The sequence below is a fragment of the Plectrocnemia conspersa genome, unplaced genomic scaffold, assembly GCF_051122295.1.
Source record: "Plectrocnemia conspersa isolate PC_06_02 unplaced genomic scaffold, ASM5112229v1 ptg000001l, whole genome shotgun sequence".
In the NCBI taxonomy this organism is placed as follows: Eukaryota; Metazoa; Arthropoda; class Insecta; order Trichoptera; family Polycentropodidae; genus Plectrocnemia; species Plectrocnemia conspersa.
This window is the reverse complement of record NW_028277165.1, coordinates 17,932,197-17,946,917: the sequence shown is the minus strand read 5'-3', so window position 1 is coordinate 17,946,917 and position 14,721 is coordinate 17,932,197. Positions and strand designations below refer to the sequence as shown.

Below are 14,721 nucleotides of genomic sequence, written 5' to 3'. Positions count from 1 at the left end.
TAAAAATATAATTTAACTGATAGGTGCTAGTGAAATTATATGCCGTCGCAGTGAAAACGCTCAGTTTTGTAGCGTTTATATTAAGACTATTACGACTTACAATAAGTGAGAATCGAGTGTAGCATATCTAAACCGAATTTCGGAGAGCGCAAAAAACAATTATTACCTCTCAAAAGACAAACATCTACGTCAAAAGCAATAAAATCGTGCCGTCACCGTTGCAGTGCTAGCTAGGGTAGTAGGACAAGGATGCATTTTGTCGCCTATACATTTTCAATTGTATTTATAGATAATATTTTATTCAGTAGAAACAATAAGGAGCATAATATAAATTATGACTTAAATAAATTAGTAATTATTTTACCTATGGTTTTAAGCCTAGCTAAATTAATTTTATTATTATTATTTCATATATTTTGTTCTGTTCATTGAGAGATATTAATGACAAACATTTATTTATAATTATATCTCAAATAAAAGAAAACCTTTAAACATGCTTGTTATATAAAATACAACAATAATCGAGCGGTTTGTATTAATAATAGATAACAGTATTTATATATAATTATTGAATAAAGCAGATTCACCTCTGTTTAGGAACATAAGTGCAAAAAACCTGTTCAGGGTTTTTCTTAATCATAACAGTGTACATAATACATATATAATAAGGAGGAATTTGGATATTCACTTAAGGTTGAAAAATAAATACAGGTGTAGTGTGTGAGATTATTTTACAGTACCTTTTCTGCCCATCGCTGTTTTAACAAGAGACACGTCCAACCACACTGGTCACAATGTATACAATGAAAAATAATCGAATCGTGTGGGGAGTGCTTTATCAGAGAAGCGGTATCAATAGAATGCAGTTGCTAAATTTTAGATAAGATAAAGCGCAGTGTACTTTTAGATAGATTGTAAGATAAAAATACCGATAAGAACATTATCTCTCTTTCTAATAAAGATAAACGTTAGAATTCCAATAATAATATTAAACAATATTAATAAATGAACCTTCTAAATAGTTTTATTTTGATTATTTTAAAGCAAAGTGGTGCTACACAAAAACATAATTGATTTAGATTAGTAAGGATTAAGCTTGTAAGCCGCATTTATGTTGTTTGAAAACCTTTGAGTGCTTTATCGCAAATAGTAGATAGAGATTGAGTCATTGATGGCTCTTTAATTAGCTTGTGCCTAATGACTGAGTGATAACGATATGGGTTTAGCTTAGAATATATTTGAAATAATTCTGTAGTTTATATTCAGTGCGTATTTAGAAAAAAAAACGCTACGTGACAGAGTTATCAGACTTCAGCCGCAGCAATGTTGTATTTAAAATGTAATATTACAAAGAATATTTATTTTTAGAAAAAAATAATTTGCAACGATATGTTTTGTATAACAAGTATTATTCCAAATTAATTCAACATACAGATATATTCCTAAATATGATAAATTGAATTTCGACAGAATTAACTCCATCAGGATGTGTACAATCTCGTGTGAAGTTAGCTAACGGTTAATGTACACAATGGTTGATAAATCGCACTCACAAACTCCGACAATATATTCCGATTAACTCTGGAAGAAGGGTAGGTAGTGGAGAATATGTTGAATGGATCCAGGGTCCGATTATGAGGATTGAAAGGTACCGACGAAGGAGCAGGGTGTCTGGCGAATACCGGGTGGGCGCGGGAGGCGCCTCAGATATATAATGGACCAATTCGACGGGAGACTATCTGAAATTGATCTGAGCTACCCGCTTTATGCACCCCCTTGATATTTCATTTTGCTCATTCCGCTCGCTCAAGTGTGGCTTCCTGGATCACCGACGGTATTAGAATACCGTGAGAGATATGGAACGACTCTTATTGATTCTAAAACCATTAAAGTCCGAGAGCTTTGTGATCGAACCGTATGATTTTTATATCTTAAATAAACGATTAAGCGCATGTGACGTAAGGAGTACGAAAATCCGATCTGGATACTGTCCCGCGCGTCGGATTAACGTCAGTTTATAATGTATGATAAATAGACGAAGAGTTGTTGATACCGTATATGTATTATATAAAGGTATATATGCACTCGCATACGTATATTATTTATATAAATAAAACGAATTACTTGCGCGTGTTTCAAGTCTATAAGTAAGATAAGCGATAACATCCAGAACGCTTTTATCTGACGGACGCCAGACACTCCATCCTAGAGTGGCGAGATATCACAGACCAATTTTTATTAAAAGCTCCGTCGAAAATCGATAAAATCTAAAAGCTAAACAATATTTATATACACCATTATCTAGATAACATATTGTGTTGCATATGAAATGTATTTTAGTCTCAAATTAATTGATAGTTAAAAAAAATATATTATTTTATCTACAGCGTTATTTGTAGAAATGTTAATACTAATCGTTACTCAGTGTTAAAAATTACAATAAAATTAATTAAATGTATATTTATAGATCTTATTTAGATTTAAAATTTTATTTATGACTAAAGTTGACTAAATGTATTATTTAATTTAATTTAATCATATAAGTTAACACATTTTTATTTATTGTAAATTTTTCTTTGCAACGTGATAGGTGTGAGCCCAATACGTTACAATGGGGTAGCCATATTCAAAACTAATAAATAAGTAGTGAGACAATAATTTTAAAATCTGTAAATCTGTGGCATCTATTTTAATAATTTTAAAATATTATTACAGCTAAATAAAAGATTTAAATTCGGGTAAATTTATCATCCAATTATTTTAATATTTTTTTTGCATGTATATAAAAATAACAAAATTATTAGTATATCGAATAAGTATAATTAATAATTTAAGTAGTATATAATTATTATATGCATATATAATTTTAATGTATTTTTAATGGAAACTAGCTATGAATAATATAATGCGATATTGTTATTAAATGTTGTAAAAAAATGTTATTTTGATATATTTTTTTTATAATTTATAATAATATATTATAATTAGAATAATTAAAAGATATACAAGCCGACGTTTCATATGCACTAAGATATAATATTTGAACAAGACTCGCAAATGAATTAATAGCTTTTTTATCAGATCCTAGTCTCATGATAAATAGCCTAGCTCTTTCATTATGATAATAGAACCGTTTTATCTCAATGATTAATTATTATAACCAACGAAAATATTTCCTTAACTTAAGCAAATCGACTCACACATGACGCAATTGAGTCTCGCCATGATTAGTTTCTGAAATGATTTGGCAATAAATACATTTTTTACATCTAGTTAGAGCGAAATTGAATTATTTGTGGTGGTTGAAGATTAACGATCTATCGCCTGTGCTGATAAAGCCGTCCCGCCGGTCCTGCTAATGGTGTCCAACACCAACGGTTAATTGATTTATACCAGCTTGCGATCGATAAGAGATCTAACAGGCCTATGACCACGACTCTAGAAACAGAAAAAAATCCAAAGTAGATTGGACAAATTGTATCACGCAGAGTGAGAACAAAAAAAAACACACCCATCAGGCGGAATGTTTAACTCTCGATCGTAAAAAGTAGATATTTGAAGAGCGGTCATATCGAGGGACGACCAATAAAAAGTTGAAAGAACTGAAATAACGCGCAGTATAAAAATTGTTTTGAAAGCTTGCAATGATGCTTTTGAATGCGATTGGCGCCATCGTCGATGATAAAGCTAGCAAAGTAAGGATATTAGATCAAGCCCGATTGTTTATATGACCGATGTAGAAAAACAGAATAATAACCCTTCGATTCTTGCACTTGGCTATTATTTATGCCGTCTCCTGCTAACAAACCGATCGATGGGTTATAAAACATTTTCTTCTTTTAACCAATCGAGTGACAAGCTGTGCGCGTTCTTGGTTTAATGCCAAAAACCGATTCAATTACCATTCTGACCAAATGGCATTGAAAACAGAATGTAATATTCATACGTATATAAGATATGGTCGAGTTGATCTTTTAGTGAACCGACGGCGTTATATTTTTCTCCTTTTTTTCATCCATCCACATTTTTATCTATTCCTTGTGAGAATGAAAAAAATACGCAGATAACGGACAGACCGCTGGCACCGGACCCATCTCGGTATCTTGCAGCTACGTAATTTATTGGATGTGTCTTAATGTAAATGAATAAATTTAGATAATTAAAAATCTGAAATGAACGAAAGCTTATATGAGCGCAAGATCTACCCCGCTAAGATTTATGGCTTATTTATCGATAGACACGCAAGTACGCCGAGGAGGATCGAAATGATGAAACACATAATCCACTTATAAATATATACTTATACATACATATTTTACACATGTTACAAGGAAAATTTTGAAAGTAGTAAGGATGGAGTGGCAAAGCTTATCAGACCTCAGTCGCAGCAACGTTGTGTTTGCATTTGTGCTTAAAATGGTCATGAAAATTCCTAATTTAGTGAGAGGTTCGTTCAATAGTGAACTATTGGCGACTTGTTCATGTTTATGGTTATGTTAATAACAAAAACGAACAAACAACACTTGGCAAAGTGATTTTTAAAAAGTAGATACCACGATAAAGCAATAAGGTATCCATTGTCTGACAGTCATTTTAATAAAAAAATATAATACATTAACGTTTAATGATCGATTAAAAGCAATGGTAAATTATATTTATTTTAGCCTATAGAAAATGTATAAATAAGTATTTACTTATTTTCCTAGATGCTCTAAAAAATATTATATTATTGGGTGAAAAAATAATGCTACGACATTTTTCTAATATTAAATAAAATTTAACGTTTAATGAACAGTTACATAATTAGTTTCTGAGATTGATACACCGTAACTACCCCGAAAAAGAACAAACATCTTGGATACGAAAATAAATTCGGTTACACAAACCGAAAATGGATTGCTTGCATAAAACATGTCTACTGAAAGTGAACGTGCACTTTATACGGTAGGAATATTTATTTTATTATGTAGATGCAGTCTCTTAGATAAGTTGCCTAATGTGTTTTTATAGGATTTTTTACAATACAAATATATAATTAGTTAATATGTTTTATAAATATAATTTATATTTGCACTCTTTGTATAATATATAAAATAATATAAAATCACTTTATAAACAATAATATAAATATTTGTTTATTAAATTAATACAAAATTCATTAGTAAGAATTACATAATAAAATGTATGGAATTCGAGAATTCTCGTATTCTAAAAACTGCAAAATTATAGGATTCGTCGAAAAACGTTTCAATAAGTGTCTGTATTTCCTAAATTTTCTTAGTCACTCATTTAAGACGTCTCATTTATTGATACTACTTAAATGGTCAGACAAATTAAAACGCTGTTCTTAAACTTATCAACAAATTTCTACCTGCTTTTTTTACTGTTTTTTTTTTATTGAATATGACAAAATCTTGATAATTTTTTCAAAAAGTATATTTTTTAATAATATAAGTTACCATCAAACATTGTCTTAAAAAATTTTAAATGTAGAGAGAAGTAAAAATCAATGTGTCTTTACATTTATAATAACTAGTGTTTCTAGTGTCTCGACAAAAATGTCAAATCAAGAATTTTAATGTCTCGAGAATTTTCGGTTTAATAAACAGTAATATTGCTAGACATTTTAAATTAATGTTGGATAATTTATTCTAAATATTATATTAATAATTACTTTAGTGGATAGTAAATAGTTACTTGAATTAAAACTTAAATTTGAATGACTTTTGGATTGAGGAAGAGTATTGTTCTTTGAAGAGAGTAAAATAAATGTACACTAGTAATATAGGTGCTCTACGCTTATCGTCAAGGTGGTGACATAGTGAAAAATGTCTCTAGGTGTAAAGTTCAGAGAGCCAGATAATCTGGGAGTGCTTCTTATATTCCGCAATGGAAGTTATCTACTTCATAAGCAGTGGATTATGAATTTTTACATCATATTTTAATGGATATTTTACCCCTGTCGTAAGCCAAAAATAATATTTTTTTATTATTAATTTTAGCAAAGTAGTAAAGATACAATTAAATAATAATTTATTAAAATGTTTCAGAATGTAAGGAAAAATGAAAGATTTTTTTAATACCACTGTAAAAGTCCTTAAATAAACTGATATTATTAGAATTTTGTATTGTACAGCTCAACGAGCAAATTAAACCTTATAGAAGTGAACCTTTTAAAATAATGCTGCGAATTAGCGTGTCATAGAGGACACAATTAGCTGACGGATATTTTCCAAAAGTGATTGAAGACGAATTTATGGATAATTATTTCAAATAATTTAGCAGGATCTGACAACAATGTGACTAGTCTATAATTATTTATGCATAATTTGTCACTCATTTTATAAATAAGGGTGACTTTTATGCATTTCTATAGATCAGAGAATGACGTCTTTAGAATCAAATAGAAAATACTTTTTAGAGGAGCGGCAAGACTGACTTCGCAAACCTTTAAAATTAAATTAAATTAGGCTCAAAAGAACGTCATGTTCAACTTCTCAAAACTGTATTTAAAACCTGAGTTTTACTGAAGACAAAGTATAAGAAGAAGAAAGAGAAAGAGATTCCTCGAAAACAGAACGGAAATATTACGCGTATTCAAAATAGTTGAAGGTGATGCATTTTTTGAACGTTACTGTATGATTCTAACTTAACTTTTTATTTACTTTTGATTTACATGGCAACGGGAAACTACTGTATTAAAACTTTTTATTATCACAGATGGAGCTGTAATGGTGTTATTCTATTCTAAATTTGAAATAGGATAGTGTAATTGCCTTTTATTTTTTTAACATATTATTAATCAAATAAATATCATTGATATTATCATAATATTACCATAAGAATAAGTGGTAGTTTCCATGTATTTAACAAAGATTATAACACCAAAAGCTTATGAATAAATAGATAAATAGTAAAACAACAAGTTACGCATTAAGGCACATAAATTATTATAATAGAAAATTATATATTATTTTTTACAATCGCATATCATTTATTAGATTTAATTCCTGATTATAATATAATTAGTGTATGCGTATTTTAATATCCACCTTTTTTATTACTCGAAATTATACACTCATAAATGCCGACCATAACTATACACTTATTATTTGTTAACGGTTAAAACGCGTTTAACGTTATCAGATTTTTCAACCGCTCGGCAATTAATTTATGCGCGGAAAATTTTCATCTAATTTTTCCGCACATCAATCACGATCCTGTGGAAAACTTTCCCCGACGCCGACAAATTTCGACTATATTCTTCCTTATAAAAAAAAAGTTGAAAAATCTGAGAAAAGCGCCCCCGTAATACGATTTCACGCGCCGCCCTTTGCACCGGCGTTTGCATGTCGCGGAACGCCCTTTATAACTATTTACATTAGCGGAGCACGAAAAAAATATCAAAATTTATTCGTCCGGTATCATCACGCCACGTTTCGTGATCTCGCCGAAAAGTTAACAGTCGTTACATTTTCATGATTTTTTCACTATCGGATATAATACACAGAAAAATCGCACGTGTCCTTTGCGTGCGATTTCAATGGCATTTGAATACTTCGATTTATCATAATTTTGGAACGAAACACTCGAATGAGTTTTCTAGTGTTTCATATCTCGCACCACCACTGACAGTGCGAGCGTTTATTATTTATATTTATTTGTGTTGGAACGACAGAAAAATAACGGCTTATCAGTTAGGTCGGTACAACATTTTTGGCATTAGCATAACGGCAATAATTAACATTTTTGTAGATAAAGTCAGCGTTTATTACTGCCGTCGAGGCGTGGCGCTAGTTGCAGTTGGAGGACACGAACGCCATCACGCGGACAAAAAAATAAATTATATACTTACTGTTTTTTACAACCAACATTATTATCACGCGCTTCATTGCACAGATTTCGTAACCAATTTGTTTTTATAATTTCATCAGCATAGATTAAAAAGCTTGGAAAATCGTCTGTGCATTGTCGTGGTGAAATAGAAAGTGATATTTTTATGCCATTAGAAGAACCTTAAAAGACTTTTAGTGAATTTCTATCATATGGAAATCTTTCATATCATCTGAACTAATAATCTTAATTAACTATGATTAAATTTCAACTTTAGCATTTTTTTTATCTAATATCATAAACTACGAGCGATTGGCGCGATCGCGTTCCGTAATGAAAGAGTAAAACGGCGTTAATATAATTGCACATAATAAATTCTGATCGGTCATAAATTAGAGCCGAGTCGAAATTTGTACTGCGACAGCGGTTAATTTTCGTTTCTGGAAAGATTTCTTTCCGACAAGCCTCAAACGAAATTATGGCCGTATAATGTTTTCGTTTTTGATACACACGCCGATTTAATCTGTGGAAAATATTTTAACGAATTCGGAATTTCGAGCTGAAAAACCGGGGGGTGGATTAAGTAGTTCTCACGCGACGATAATACACATTCTAGCGTTGATAAAGCGTAAAATGATTATACGTATTTCGGTAGTATTTACAAGGTTTAATTAATAAAGTGCTCGTACACACAAACACACACGTTCGATGTTGTTGTTTGTGCATACAGAGAGCGAACGTATGTGTGATAAAATAAAAACAAATCGTCACGCGACGCCTCTGGGTTGAAATTAACGGACTCTTCGCTATATGCGATATTAAACTCGCGGGACATTTCAATTCACGACATTAAATAATAATTTAATTTTTGCCGATTTATAATTAATTAAAATAAACTACAATGTAAGACATTTTTTTGCCACAAAGATAAGATGATATGTTAATTTTTTTATCTTTTTCCACTTTGAAAAAAAAAATTAGAAATTGTTTTTTATTTATTTATTTAAAATAATATCATCGTGACCTTTCAGACAATCCCAATGCATTATGATGGTCCGAAATAAGTCATAGTTCAAAAGAAAAAAAATGATACTATATTGACAAAAAATGTCAGCGCATTGAGGAGCTGGATGGCGATAATCGTAGGCGAGTCGGCGTGTGCAGATGTTGCCAGGCAACGATCTAGCTTTTTTGCCGCCTTGGGTAAAAAATATTTTTGCCGCTCTTTATGTATTTTTAAAAAGTAAAAACATTATTTTATATTATATTATTTTACACAAATCAGAGCAAAAAAATACAATATGTTTTAAACATTAAATTTAAAAAAAAGATAATATTTCAAAAATAAATGAAATCACAAACACAGATTTATTAAAAAAAGTTAAGAACAACAAAAAAATACAGCATCTTTTTAAAAAATTGGTTTCAAAAGACAATATTTTTAAAAATCAATGAAACACAAAATTAAAAAAAATATATAATATAATTTAATAACCCAAAGCCTGGCAATTTTTATATAACCCGTGACAAACTTTGTTGAAGGCTTTTTAAAATATAGTATATATAACGCCTACTTATATTCCTGCATCAAGACATTTTTTCACTGTTATGGTGAAATACGTGAGATTAGTAACAGCGAAACGGACGGGATGAAAATCATGCTGTTGATCCAACAAAACTTGTGAAAGTAATTTAAGATGGAACTATTGCTAATTATTTAGAATAATTTCTCAAAACCTGCAATTGGTCAATAGTTTTTTTTACACAATTTATCACACTTTTATGAATAGAAGTGGGTGACTTTTTTCTGCATTTCTAAGCATCAGAAAATTATGGCGTCTTAAAAGTCATATTAAAAATATGCTTTAAACGGCGCAGCAAGACTGATTTCGCAACCATTCAAAATAAAATCAGACAAAAGAATTTCTTGAAGTCATATATAAGATATGGGTGCTCAATTTATTTGACGGTCAATACTGAAGACTAAGTAAAAAAGACTGAGCTGAATGCAAAAAAGATTTCTATAAAACAGAATGAAAATATTGTACAAAGCTTATTGTATGTACAATAATTTATTATACTAGAAATTGGTATGCTATAGCCATTTTTACTATTTTTACAACTTAGTATGACGCATAACTATATAAATACATAATATGTATTCAATGTGATAAAAATTGATTACAATTAATCGGAAGTTCATTACAAATAAGTATCGGATAAGTTATCTGATTAAATCAAATAAAATTAACTGATTGCATATCTACTACAAGTGTTTTTATCATTTATACGGTTATTATACTATATTTGTTGTGTTATACTTTTTTATTATTTTTTCATCATTAAAAATAATGTACTTAAAGTAAATAAGAATAAAAAGAAATGTATGTTTATTAATGCATTACCTGTTTTTGGTAAACAATTATTACTGGCAAATACAGATAAATTACATAACTAAATTACTTATATTTATCGGTATTTTATTATAAATTTAAAATTTTACTTTATCGTAATCTTAAATTAATTCAACGATATTATGTGACAAGATTAATGGGTATTTTTTTCCAAAAATTAATTGTTTCTAAGAATCACAAGAATTATAGTTCAAGAATGCCATTAGTTTTTTTATTTACAAAAAATGATAGATATACTAACTTACAATTTTTAATTACTCTTCTTATCGTTAGATATTTTACTAAATTATTCAGTTACATTAAATTTATCTTAATGTAAAATAATAAATTGTTAAGAATGTGGATAATTGATTTAAGTCGGAAGAAAAATGTACAAGAAATTGGACAAGAGATCGTTAGTCGTTGAAGTATCAATGAAGAACAAACTTTATCAAATTATCTAGTCTAGTCACTAATAGTTTAACGAACGATTTGGCAAAGGCAATTCAAAGAAACTATTTACAATTAGCATTTAATTATCTCGCAACAGTTCAGCTAACAAGTGTAGAATCAGAGAGAGAGAGAGCTTTCACCTCAACAAAAGTAATCTGCACCTAAATGTTGATAAGTTAACATGTTTTTAAAGGCTCATTTTTTCTTGTATAATTTTTTATACTGTAATATCATAACAGGTTATATTTTATTATCATAATAATTACCTTTTAATATCTGTAAAATTACTTATTTAGTAATAATGCATTTTTCTAGTCAACTTTGATGATTTTTAGTTTTAACTGACAAAAAATGGTTTGCGTTAAAGTGATCTTTAATAGTGCAAGCTTTACAACTCACATTTTTTCTAGCCGAACTGACTGTATAATCTGATACAAGATATAATTTTATGTATGGAGGGTCTCGAAAAATCGCAAAAGGTTCTCAATCCCTTACTGCATAAAAGCAGCGTGCGTGAATAGGTGAGAGTGATACGCCTAAAATATTCCATGGTGTCATCACATAAAGCGGCGGCCGTGGCGACGATAACGCGTCCATAATAAATCAAAGGATTTCGCTGGCGGAGAAGGAGACTAATTATGTTACACATATTCGTAAAAGTGTTGAAGAGATAAAATGTTAATGCGTAGTTGGAACGGGAGCGACCACGAGAGAGATGCTCCAGTAATCAGCGGCCCAGGGGCGCGCGCCCCCGGGGGACACTAATGACTTACTAAAATGTGTGCCTTCGCTGATAAAACTCAGCGGCAGCGGTGCGCAACGCCGGCACGCGATCCACCGCCGGATCACGACACGATCCTGTCCAGCGTGCGTTCATATCTACTTCTTGTGATGCCATCACCTCTACAGGTGGTAACTGTATACAGCTTCTTGTATTGCTCAGCACCTTACTAGTAATAAGAAGCTTGGTTTATCGGAGGAAGTGAAAGTTTAAAAGTTCATGAATGTTTTTAAAATGATAACATAATTAGTATTATGTATGTTTATATAATACTGAATGAACGACAGTGAAACTATTACTATAATTAAGTTGATAATAGACAATCGGTATTGTGATTAACCGCAAATTTTTTTTTACCATATCATCATATCCGTTCAAGACTTGATATTGTACAATACATATTTATTTTGTTAATAACATCCTATATGTTATTTTTACTCATATTAAGTTAATATATAAAAAAAGATACAATAAGATAATATATTATAATTAATATAATATGCGTTACTTATTTTGTACATATATCTGCATTACTACATTATCTTCGCGTAATGGTTTCTGAGCTCCGATTCGAGCTTTCGAAACAACCAGAATCATCACTCAATTTTATCGTTTTTAGATGATCAAAAAACGCGCGCAATTATTTCACAACGTTTCCGCCGTTCAAACGCGCACTTAGCGACGTATTTATGCTAATTGCGTACGAAAATTTACATAATAAAATAAAATCAGATACGCTAAATATATCTGCGTTACACATTACAAACGCCCATTTTCCTAATCTGTAAATCCATTTTTTTTCACTAAATTTAAGAGCGAATTTTCGAGCGTTCCTCGGACCAATTTGTGTCGCGATAAGACTTCTTCTCTTCGGAGAGCAAGTACGTGGGAACGTCTGGTGAAGACGAGTAGTCTATCGGACACGTCCGAATCAAGATTAAAGGACCTTAATGGACGGGCCGTGGTCTGATAAGGCGGTCATTAAAAAAATATTTATTCAATATTTCAAGATCACAAAAGAGCAATCCGGGGCCCGGACGTTATCGGAGGACATCTGAGGCGATGGCCACGGCTGAATTTATAATCGCCTCTGGTTATGAGAGCAATCTCGACCCGGTCGCTCTCATAACAAGAACTCGCTAATGAGACGGAAAAAAACACTAGATAATGATTAATTAAGATGGCCGCGTGTTTCTTGTTCGCGCCGACGAGAGGGCTAATACTTTGACATTTAATTAAGTCGTCACGATACTTTGTAGTACAGAAAAAGAAACACGTGTAATGAGTCTGTGGACGTGGCTAAAGAATCTAAAAATTTACAGAGTAGTTTAGGTTGCATAATTTTAAACATTTAAATGTATGTGTATAAAATTTAGCAAATGATTTTTACCAATATATTAGAAACATTTAAGACTACAATTGCATAGTCGTCCACGATTAATTTAGTTAGATCAACCGAATATAAGTGGATTTAAATAACAACAACAAAAAACTGATACAACAATTGATATAGAAATCACGCAGGACACCAAGTATTGCATAATTACCACAAATTTAAAAAATCAAGGACATTCCATTTAAACTCCATCACCAAATACCAACATCTACATTTTCCTATATATATTGGCAATTATAAAACTAGCCGATTTACACTAAGAACCAGAGAAATATTTTCTAGCTAGGGTATACAAAGAAAAAAAATTACCCAAAATGTTAAAAATCACTTTTGGCCACTACGCCATTTTTTGTAAATTAATCACCGCAATAATTTATTATAATTTTAGCAATAATTTTATATAAGAGAAATAAACTCTTAAAATTGGATAATTTTGGTAATAAAACTAAAGAACCGATTATGCAAAAAAGTCGCTTCTTCTTTGCCTACTGTTTGATTAAAAATATCGTGTCTTATTGAATTAAAAATGCCGAAGAAGACCGGAATTGAGTCCCATAAAGACCACTGCATGTTTTAAAACGAAGACTATATATCGAATAAAGTAGAACGGAACTACTTAAGATATATCTTTGAATAAAAAACCAGAGAAGACATTTGATTCGAAAGTAAAGAGATGTAATTTGGGGGAAGATGATGGGGGCATTTGCTCCCCCAGAATTTAAACAGAAAAATGCATGTAATTTAATGAAATACTATGAATTTTAATAAAATCGAAATATCAATAAAATGACCACTGACTGGCCAACTTTTGCCCCCCCCCCCTTCCTGAAAAAATCTGAAATGATGTTCCTGCGGCAACACCGAGAATGGACACTTGATGATTGGGTGAAAGTCATTGGACTAATAAATACAATAAATTAAATTTAAATAAGTTATATAAAATATCTCCATTGAATGATCAAGATATTTTTGTATATGGAAAACTTGATGTAGAAGAATGAAAAATAAAATAATATATTGTAGATCAGAACGTTTAATATAATACTAATTTGATCGATCAGTCAAATTTGCTTCGAAACAGATGGTGGCCGCGATAAGGAGCTGCATCCCCGCAAAAAGTAAATTACGCAATTAATTTCATATTATGCAAGTGCGATAACGTTCACTTTTTTCCGCCTCGGTTCGATCCCAGCTCGCGATTGTGTCCCGACGAGGTGCATTTGCATTCCCAAATGTATGCAAAACGATATCTGCGTATCAGCTACTGAATGAAGCCGATAGGGGCGCACCACCACCGTCGACCATTATAACTCCTGCCACCCTTCGATTTGTTTATCGCCGCCATTAAGACGGCGGCGGTAAGAGTAAATTACAAAAATAAAAACTTACGACTTTTCAATGAGCGTAAATATCGAATAGAACAGTCACCGAGAGTAAACCAAAACAAACTGAACCGAGAATCGAACCGGACAGAGTCGACTCACCAGCGGCGGCACGTGAATGAAGCGATTTGTAAATTGTCGGATCGAAAATTTTCTCACGAAGTTCCTTATCTCTGCTGCCGGATAACGATCTCGAGAGTGGCGTTTTCCGAATATTTTCGAGACAATCTCGCGCAAGAGACGAAGATTAAGGGAAAAAAAGAAGCAATACGGCGACTCGAAACAAGTTTGAATAAATATATAAAAAAAGACGATAACGAGAGAAAGACGTGTAAAGAGTGGGAGCGATGTTAATGCCGTTTATAATACGGCTACCAAGATACGCGCCAGAGGCGTCTTATGCCAAAATTATTATATAGAAATAATTATTCATATTTACATAATTTAAACTCAATGTCTGTTAAAATAAATTAGAGTATTATT

At 31.2% G+C, this 14,721-nt stretch overlaps 1 protein-coding gene across 4 annotated transcripts in view; it reads right to left on the bottom strand.

Moving 5' to 3' along the window:
- ush (Zinc finger protein ush) overlaps positions 1-14,721 on the bottom strand; it is a 283,360-nt gene that overhangs the window by 27,853 nt on the left and 240,786 nt on the right. Inside the window, exon 1 of one of the 4 annotated variants that reach the window (XM_088190914.1) lies at positions 14,246-14,302. The exons of the other annotated variants lie outside the window; for them this stretch is intronic. The gene's annotated coding sequence lies outside the window, so the exon portion shown is untranslated. Of the gene's footprint in view, positions 1-14,245; positions 14,303-14,721 lie in introns of those variants that run through there. 4 annotated transcript variants of the gene reach the window in all.